The following is a 9,532-nucleotide window of genomic DNA, read 5'->3' as shown; positions in this document are numbered from 1 at the left end:
GCCCTCAGGTGAGAAGCTTGCGAAGTTCCGCAAAACCGTATTCCAGACACTGGAACTTCTGGACACTTACAGACACCTGTGGTCGTCCCTGTAGGGACGCGGTTGGCGGATGTGTGCCCCTGAAGCCCAGCATGCCAGGGAAGCCACCCCCAAACCATGCCTCCCACTGGAGCACAGCTCTTGTTCTCAGTCCTCCCCATCCTCTAGACATCCCAGGTGGAACACACTCACACACACACACACACACACACACACACACACACGATTCAATTTCCACCATCCAGCAGCATGCATTTGACCTTAAGGCATATACTCCACAGCCTGGGTTCTTGGGGGGAGGGGGTGGCTGTTCTGTTTTGTTCTTCCATCCCTGACTCCCACCTTGGCTGACCACTACATCGCGCAGGGAAAGACTGCTGAGACTCTGTCCCACCCTCTGCAGCCCCTTCCTGGACCTTACTTGTCTCTGCTGACGGGCATCCTCCCCAGCCCTGGCCTCCTTTGGCCACCCGCACCAAAATGGCTGTGTGGGCTTCCCAGGAATTGCAAGAGATGCCCTTTCTCCCTCTGGCCCTGCTCTCTTTAGCCAGGGCTTCAGGAAGCCTTAAGGAGGAGGAGCCCAAGGTCATCAAAGCTCCTCGCGAGACATCTCCTGTTCATCTCCTGAGTTCCTCGTCCCCTTACATTCTTTAGGCCTTGCCCACTTAACAATAATGACTTGTGGGCATTTTCCAGTTTTCCGATCTAGTCTGAAATCTGCCAGTTCCAGGGGAGGGTCTGAACATGAGAGGTCTGTGCCGGGAGAACCGCCCCTTGGCAAGCCCTCCCTGGTTCCCTCTGTCCTTTTTTGCTTTTGACTGCCTCTGTCTCAGGGCCGGCAACCCAGATGCCCAGAGGCACTGGGCAATGGCAGGACAGGAGTTCAAGAATAGAGCTCTCAAAGGGTAATGAAACCCCTCCATACCCAAGTGACCCTGAGTCCCTTTAGATGATCTTACTGCTAAAACAGAAGGGCTAGTCACTTGCTCTCACCCCTGCAGCCTGTCCAGAAACCCTCGCTACCCAACACAAACCTTTTTCTAAAATTTGTCGAATTCTGAGTTATCTGGATTATTGCCTACTTTTCTTCACTTGCCTTTGCTTATGTAGACACAGCCCCAATCGTCTTTATTTCCTGCTTTCTTCTTTTCTCTAGAAGGTGGTGTTAGGTAGTGGTTTAGGGAAGACTGAATTTCCAACCCTCCTGGGTTACTTTCTAACTGTCAGGTCTTGGGCAAGTCATTTAGCCTCTCGGGGCTTCAAAATCTTCTTCAATACACATATAAACTCACAAACAAACAAAACACGGAGAAATACAATAACCTGTGGCAAGGGTGCCGTGAAAAGGAAACAGATGACCTTGAAAATCAGGCAGGAAGCAAGAATGAACAGGGGGGTCATGGAGTACTCAGCGTGGGTCACTTGCCAGGCACTCCATACCCTTGATTTTTTCCAGTCACAGGGAGCAGTCACACTTTTCACTGAAGAAATATAAACAGCAGGGAATTGTTGGGTATCTCCCCAGATTTCACTGGCGCCCTTTGCAAATTAAATCATGATATGCCCCCCCCAATTTTATAATTCCACAAAATCCCCAAACTTCTGACATACCGATCCAGCCCCAAAGATTTCAGAGAGGGGACTGTGAATTTTCTCTGAAGATACTAATATCGGATGTGGTGAGATCTCACCCCACAACGATCCAGGAAGCTCCCTAACAGCGTCTTCCATGGCTAGAACACCAGCACTCAGGACAGGCCTTGGCAACTAGTAGGTGCTCAAAAATATCTGTTGAATGACCAGATGAGTACATGAATGGATGAAAGGATTATTTCCAGAGAAAGATGAACCAACTCGAAATCCACTTTGAGTCCTCAGCCAGAGGTGCTTCTCTGGAAAACCAGGCTGGTTTGCAAGAGCCAGTCCACCCTGGTGTTGATGGAATTGGCCAGGAGAAGGGACACTGATGCCTCCCCATCGGTTAAGGAGGCGGAGCCCGAGGTTCTCAAGGGTTCCTGTCCCGCAGACCCCTTGCAAACCGTGTGCATGGGCGCATGCGCGCTCAGATTGAGTCATCTGCAGACACACCGTGGAAGGCATCGCGGAGCTCCACTCATTAGAAATGCTTTTGAGTCCATGGAACCAATAAATCAATATTCTTGGCTGCTCTCCCAACAAGATTATTTCACAAAACAGAGCGCAAGATGAGGAATTTATGAACGATCGCATCCCTGGGCTGCCTTTCCCAGTGGGAGAAAGCAGGGTCTGGGTTGTCATTCTGGGAAAATCTACTCCCCTTTTATGCCCGGCAAATAATATTTTATGGCCCTGGGTTTATGGTGGTGTTTTAATGATCCACCGTAGAAAGCGGTTTTTCTCTCCAGTCGCTAGAATTTGTTAAGAAGGGCTGGAGGCCATAAAAGAGGGATGGGCCCCAGGGACAAACAGGCTCCATCTTCTGAAATAAACTAATAAAGGACCCCGAGATGTTTACTCCTTCACCTCAGAGTCAAGACCAGCCGGGATGCCCGCGAGGGGCCCACAGATGGGGCACTAAACAGGACAAAGAGGCCGGAAGGGGGTTGGGGCTTCCTCACCACCGCGTGGCCACAGTCAAAGTAATTCCGTCAGGTCGTGACTGGGCTGGGAAGGACAGGGCCTCCCTTGCAGGTTGAGGACATTTTTGGACACTGGGCTGACTCAAGCTTTCCTAGCGCTGTATTCCCCTCACTGAGGGCCCTCTTTATTTTTTACCATCAGTGGTGCTTTGGCAGGGGGGGTGGTCTGAATGGATGTCTTTCTTTCTTTCTTTTCTTTTTTTTTTTCTCTTTCTCCATTCAGTGTTAGTTTTAAGGGACATCAGGGTCAAAAAGCCTCGAGTCTGCCCCCCAGCTCTACCTCTGGCTGACTGAGTGGCCGCTTCCCCTTCTGAGCCACCCTTTCCTCATCCCTACACTGGAACAGATTAGGGATCTTCTAACAATTGAGATAAGGTTCCAGAGGCCTTGGTCCAGCCTCTGCCCTTGGCAATAAGTGTTGCGATTATTTCAACACTAGGAATGTCTGTCCCTGGGTGCCTGAGTCCAATCCCGAGTCAAATAAGTTGCCTGAGGAGGGTAGGGGCAGGGGTCCAGGGAAAGAAGAGAAAAGAGGGAGGCAGTGTGTGTGTGTGTGATACGGTTTAGTAAGTAGGAGGCTGCGAAGTGCCTGACCTGATGGTGACCAATGAGTAGTAGTAATGATTGCTGTTAACTTTGCTGTCCTTCCTAGGAGCCCAATGCCAGCCTGTTTGAACTAATATTCATTGTCGTGTTTCATTCTTACTACTTCATGAGGTAAATCCTTCATTATCTGCATGATAGGGAGACAAGGAGAAGTTCGAAGAGGTCACAATTTCTATAAGCTCAAGCTGTTTTAGTGTCCCAACCCCAGGGTATGAACCCCGATAACCTGACTCATAACCGAGGCTTTATGACCGTCCTCTATCTACCTCTAGAGAAAGACAAAACTCATTTTCAAAAGGGGTCTTCCTGGTTCCTCAACCTTACCACACTTTTCTCCCGGGCTTGTCCCACACAAAGCTTACTTTAAGTGGGAAGAGTCTTTCCCGAAAGCTTGGGAGTTTACTCCACTAACACCGAACACGAAGACCAGACCAGCAGAATCGGCCACACCTACTGGCCTGGTTGACATCTCATTCGACAGAGCCATCGAAGATTTGTCCTTCCTTCCTTATCTGGCTTGCCGGGAAGCCCTCACTCCACCACCACCATCAGGAGCCATGGCCTCTGCACTCAGCAAACCACCTCGAATTCTGAGCTCCTGCGGGACAGCGTCCTCTGACTTTCCAGGCCTCTGAAGAGGTGGGTCTGGGGCTCCCCCCGTGTTATCCCTGACATCATGGTCCATCCCTCAGGAGCACAGCTCAGATTTTATCCCCCTGCCTCAAGTCTTTCAGCGACTCCCTCCGTTATCAGAGAAAGTCTAAACTGGCCCCCTCCTGCCTGCAAGGCTCATGAGAATGAACCCTGTGCATTTGCTGTTCCCTCAGCCTGAAAATCTGTTCCTCGGACCTGGGCACTTCCCCCCTGTTCAGGTCACCACCTCCGTGTCCATATTAACTTCATTGAACCCCCGCTCCCCCTGCCGATGAGCCTTGTATGATAGTCTTTCATCCTGATCTAAAATTACCTGATTCTGTTTGCATTCACGTTTATTTACTTTCTGCTTTCCCTTCCCTAGAACGTCCACTCCAGGAGAGCAGGGGTCCCAGCTGTGCGGTTCAGTCCTCTAACCTATAGTAACTGTCATGGAGAAAGTGCTCGATAAACCAACGGAAGATCATACCCTTGGCATATAACTGCTAAGCAAGAGAGCTTGAAAAATGCTGGAATTTTCATTTTGTCTTATTCTGCTTATTTATTGTCCACGATTTTTTAGGCACAATTGGGCCTAAATCTGTGTGTTAGGATTTGGGAATCTGATTTAGTATTCTCATTTAGTAACCTGACTTTAAATAGCAGGGGCTTAACCACCATACTTTATCTACCTATGAAGAAAGGGAAACTGTTTTTTAAAAAGTGTCTCCTGGGTTCCCTGAATGTGCCCACACTTTTTCCTCTGGCCTCTCCCACAAAAGGCTTACCTTAAGTGGAAAGAGTCTGATAAGAGAAATAGTTTTCCTCTGAAGAAAGACAGTCTTCTGTTCCTCTCCCTTCTTGTCATACTGATTCTTCTGAAAAGTTTTCTCTTACTGGCTTTTTTTTTTTTTTCCATAAAATACAGCTGGTGTACTCAATCTCGTTATCCATCCCACATGTGTTCACTGTGGGTCCCTGCATCTAGATACTGGGTTTAGAAAATAGAGTAAACATTTCTGGGGAGACACAAGTCCAGTTACTAACATGAAAGAAGCTTTCTCCTTTGAGAGATGGGGGAAAATGCTGGAATTTTCATTTTGTCTTATTCTGCTTATTTATTGTCCACGATTTTTAAGGCACAATTGGGCCTAAATCTGTGTGTTAGGATTTGGGAATCTGATTTAGTATTCTCATTATTATTTTTGTTCCCAAACAACGCATTATCTAGTCACACTCCTGGGTATATAATAGCATGTCTGTAAGCTCTTTAGCTAAGTTCCTTTCGCTGAAAGGGGGATCTAGAAAAATGTGATTATTTTTCAAAATTTTTCAGACTTAGGCATGCCATGAAACTGACTGGCAGACAAAATCTCATTAGACAACATCTAGATAATGAGCAGATTTTGTTCTTTGTTTTTAAGATTTTATTTATTTGAGAGAGAGAGAGAGCACACATGCAAACACAAGCAAGGGGGAGGGGCAGATGGAGAGGGAGAAGCAGACTCCCCACTGAGCAAGGAGCCCAACGTGGGAGTGATCCCAGGACCTGGGATTATGAGCAGAGCTGAAGGCAGACGCTTAACCAACTGAGCCACCCAGGTGTCCCAAGCAGATTTGGTCCTAACTAGATGCTATTATAGATCAAATCTTTCCTTTCCAGATGAGAAGCAAAGATCAGCCTTCCTTTCATGACAACCTAGAAAGCCTACCATAAGGACACATTTGGGTGAGTGTTAAAAACAGATTTTGCCCAAAGAAGAAAATACATGCTGGTATCTCAAAACCATCTAACAATATGAACATCTTTCTTTGTTAATTTCAGCTCTGTGACACTTCCCATTTTACTATCAAACCAATGGTGGAGAAAAATTTTAAAGGAGAGATATGTTAAACAAAATACCTAATTACAAAAGACAGAGTCTCACCATTACTACTTGTCTTCCTGACCCCAGACTCTGCACAAACCATCTAAGGGCATTTTTAACTTTTCAGAACTGACTTACAGTTCTGACTTACAGTCCACATCTTATTGCATTTTAACTGGAGTGACTCTAATATGATTTTCTTCTTTCATGCAAATATTCTCGACCTCCTTAAAAGAGACCGCAAATAATTCTAAAGAGCAGAATTAAATCCCAAGTCCTTTTAATTTTGTATACTTTGCCAGTATAATCTTCCATGCTTAATAAAGTGACACTGTTATGACTTCCCAAATCTGTCTCAATAAATCAGTGAATTTCAGATAAAAGTTTCTTTACTCAGTTTAATCCTTAATTCATTGATCTATAAGTGTCCATGAAGGTCAAGTGACAATTCATTGACTTTAAAACGCATGAGAAACACTCCCAGGGCAAAAGATCCCAATGTCGCTGAATGTATTTAAAGTAAGTGGTTTTGACTTAAGCAAAGATTTCTACTTAACCCAGAAGAAAAGCAGTCACTCCTTAGAAATACCACAGAATTCAGGGAACTGAAATGAATAATGGCAAAGGATTAAATTCACCTATTCCAGTCGGTACATATATCTACTGAGTATATACAGGAACACGATGGCTTGACTCACATGTTGTCCATGGACGACCCCCTTCTTCTCAGCCCAGGAGCACAGTCCTCTCCGTCATGCACATATGTCATAACAGAGATTAGTGGGTCCATAAGCACCATCCCTCCCTGGTTCTGCTTGTTCAATTCAAGGATGCTTGAAAAGATCTCTTTGCCACTGAATTTCAAAATTCAACAACAGAAAATAAAAGATCATAAATTTAGAGTCAGTTTGTTGGGACGAAATTACAGCTACAGAACACAAACCAAAGAGCAGCTTACCACATGCCTATGGAATGAATTCATTCATTTGCATTCAATACGCATGAATTCATTCATTAATTCATTCACTCGGTTCACTCCTGGAACGCATATCCACGGATTGTCTTCTATGGACCATCCATCATGCGTTTTATAAGCATTTATGGCACACTGAAATCAATTCATTTATCAAATCAGTACTGTATGTGCCAGGTCATGTTGCTTTGTCCAATGTAGCCCAAAGATGATTACTGGGTCCTCACTAAGTGTTAGACCTTTGTAACTTCTAGAAAAAAGGCTCAAATGAATGGGTGAGATGGAAGCCCACACAATGTATAAACATATCCTGGATGATACTGTCACTTGGGCGATGTCGTTGGGCCTGTGGCTTCTTAGTGTGCTGGGAATAAGGCTGAGAGGGCTTAAGGACCAAGTTCAACATGAGGAAGCCCTCCTTGTGCTAGCTGACCACCCTAGACATCCCAAGGCGGTCCAGCGGGAGAGAGCGGTTGATCCCGGTCTAGCGGGTCGCCAGCAGGAGACAAACGCTCTGTAGCCACGTCATTGCCAGGGCTCCCAAATATTGTCTTCTCCTAGGAGGCTTGGAGAGCCGAGGCATATTGGCCTGGGTCGGGGAGGCTGGTTTGAAATCAGGTGAACTTGTAACCAAAATCTCTTCCAGAATCTTGATTACCCCGCAGACACAGAACCTGCCCGGTTCCCTCCCGAAGCACTCACTCCAGTCTGTGTCGAGCATCTTCTAATGCATAATAGCATCGAACTTGCCTGGATAATAGCAAGGGCTGTTATGGTCCTGAGGTCACAGACATGGAAAGTAAGCTTGGAGAGGACACAGAGCCAGGATTTAAACTCAAGCCTTGATTCCTCAGGGCAAGAGCAGAAGGTAGAGCTGGAAAAAGAGGCAAGAAGGAGGGAGGAAATCAGAGGAGAGGGAGGTGGGAAGGAGAAGAGACAGGGAGGAAGAAGAAAATGACACCGAAAGGTGCTGAGTCAATTCTCCCAGAAGAAGAGAGAAAGGATTGTATCTGCTCTCTGTTCTTTGTCTACCGAGGATTAGCCTCAGGATACCAAACCCCCATATGCAAATCAAAATTCTAATCACAGCATGTTGCCATAGACCCCAGGAATCGGTCACAAGGCCAAAGTTGACTGTTTCTTTTTCTGAGCCGTCTCATAATGGTACATTCTTCCGTGGGCTTCCAGACGTCACTGTGTCACTGTTCGTGATAGAGAGGTTTCCCTCGGGCCCTAAAACAATGTCGGTACCTTTGAACGGGATCACCCACCCAGGGGGTTGATTCCCAGAGGGCTCATCATTTTCTTCCTCTTTTGGCAAACTTTCCCCCAGTTACCCACTGTGCACCAGGGATCATGCTAAGCATCGGTGTTGCAGAAATGAATGAGCCACAGTCCCTGTTCTCAAGGGCTCACGATAAAGCCGGATATCCAGGCTCCTGCGATAGTGATGCTGGACGTAATGTTTATTCATGTGACACAATAAGGTATCTGGGAGACAGAACAAGGAGAAACGGCAGGCATAACACTAAAGAGAGGAGACAAGGGCTGTGTCCACAGATAGAGCCCCTAGTCTGGATGCTTAGAGCTTTTGTCTGTCCCACACTGACTTCTCCTTCTCTGACTTCTGATTCTCCTTTAAGGATTCACCTATACTCTCCTTGGAGGCCAGATGAGTCCACCCTCAAACTCAAGGTACGGGCGCGGGCACGTGACTCAAACGTGGCCCAGCCGAGAAGGGTCATGTGACACAGCTGAGACCAATGGGAGATGGACTGTGTTTGGGCAACAATGCAGTAGGGGAACTGACCTTCCCTGGAGGTTGTGACACAGGTTGGCTCTACCTGTGTTTTCGGGGGAGGAGTTGGGAGGTCCCCCATGACACAAACAGCGTGGAAAATGAGGACAACAAAGAGGTAAGCAGAACCCAGACATGGAGGAAAAACTAAGACATTAGCCTGAGCTGGTTGGAGCCCTTGGGTGCCGTTGTGCCTGAGGTCCTATTACCCTCCTGACTTTTCCTTCGTGAAATCATTTTAAGTTGGGTTGTATCACTCGTAATTCAAAAAGTTCTGACGATACAATCATGTTTGGTTGTTTTAGGGAAATACATGTTTGAGTGAAAAAGGCAAAGTCAATTTTACGGTTAAATGCCAAACACACATTCCATTCACTGCTGGGTTTAGACCAGCCCTCCGGAGCCTACAGGAGACTTGACCTGACACTCTCCTCTGGCTTCTTTGAGACAGAGCAAGTTGTCAGCCTGAAAAAACCACAGGGGGTCACCGCTCATGTATGGACAGTGTGGACAGGGAGGTGAATGAGTCTATGAACCAGGCAGAAATCTTGGGAGCACTTTGAGGATAAGTCAATGAAGTCCAAGCCAGGAAGAGAGCACGTGAGGGGTTTCTCTTGGAGACAGAACACTGCAGCTCAGTGGTGGATGATACAGTCTGTGACCTATACCTGCATCTCTGGGACATCTGGCTTTGACATCCTTGGGACAATCAGTGGGGAAGTCAGCAACTGCCTTTTATTTTATTTTTTTTTAAGATTTTATTTATTTGACAGAAAGAGTGAGACAGTGAGAGAGGAAACACAAGCAGGAGGAGTGGGAGAGGGAGAAGCAGTCTCCCCTCTGAGCAGGGAGCTGATGTGGGGCTCGATTCCAGGACCCTGGGATCCTGACTTGAGCCGAAGGCAGACACCTAACAACTGAGCCACCCAGGTGCCCAGCAACTGTCCTGGTCTCTCTGATGCTACTTCATTTGGAAACATAAATTAATTGGTTTAAA

Source organism: Mustela putorius, unplaced genomic scaffold (assembly GCF_011764305.1).
Source record: "Mustela putorius furo isolate JIRA1106 unplaced genomic scaffold, ASM1176430v1.1 tig00000095_pilon_pilon_pilon, whole genome shotgun sequence".
Classification (NCBI taxonomy): Eukaryota; Metazoa; Chordata; class Mammalia; order Carnivora; family Mustelidae; genus Mustela; species Mustela putorius.
The sequence above is the reverse complement of the archived record's forward strand: the minus strand, read 5'-3'. Positions refer to the sequence as shown.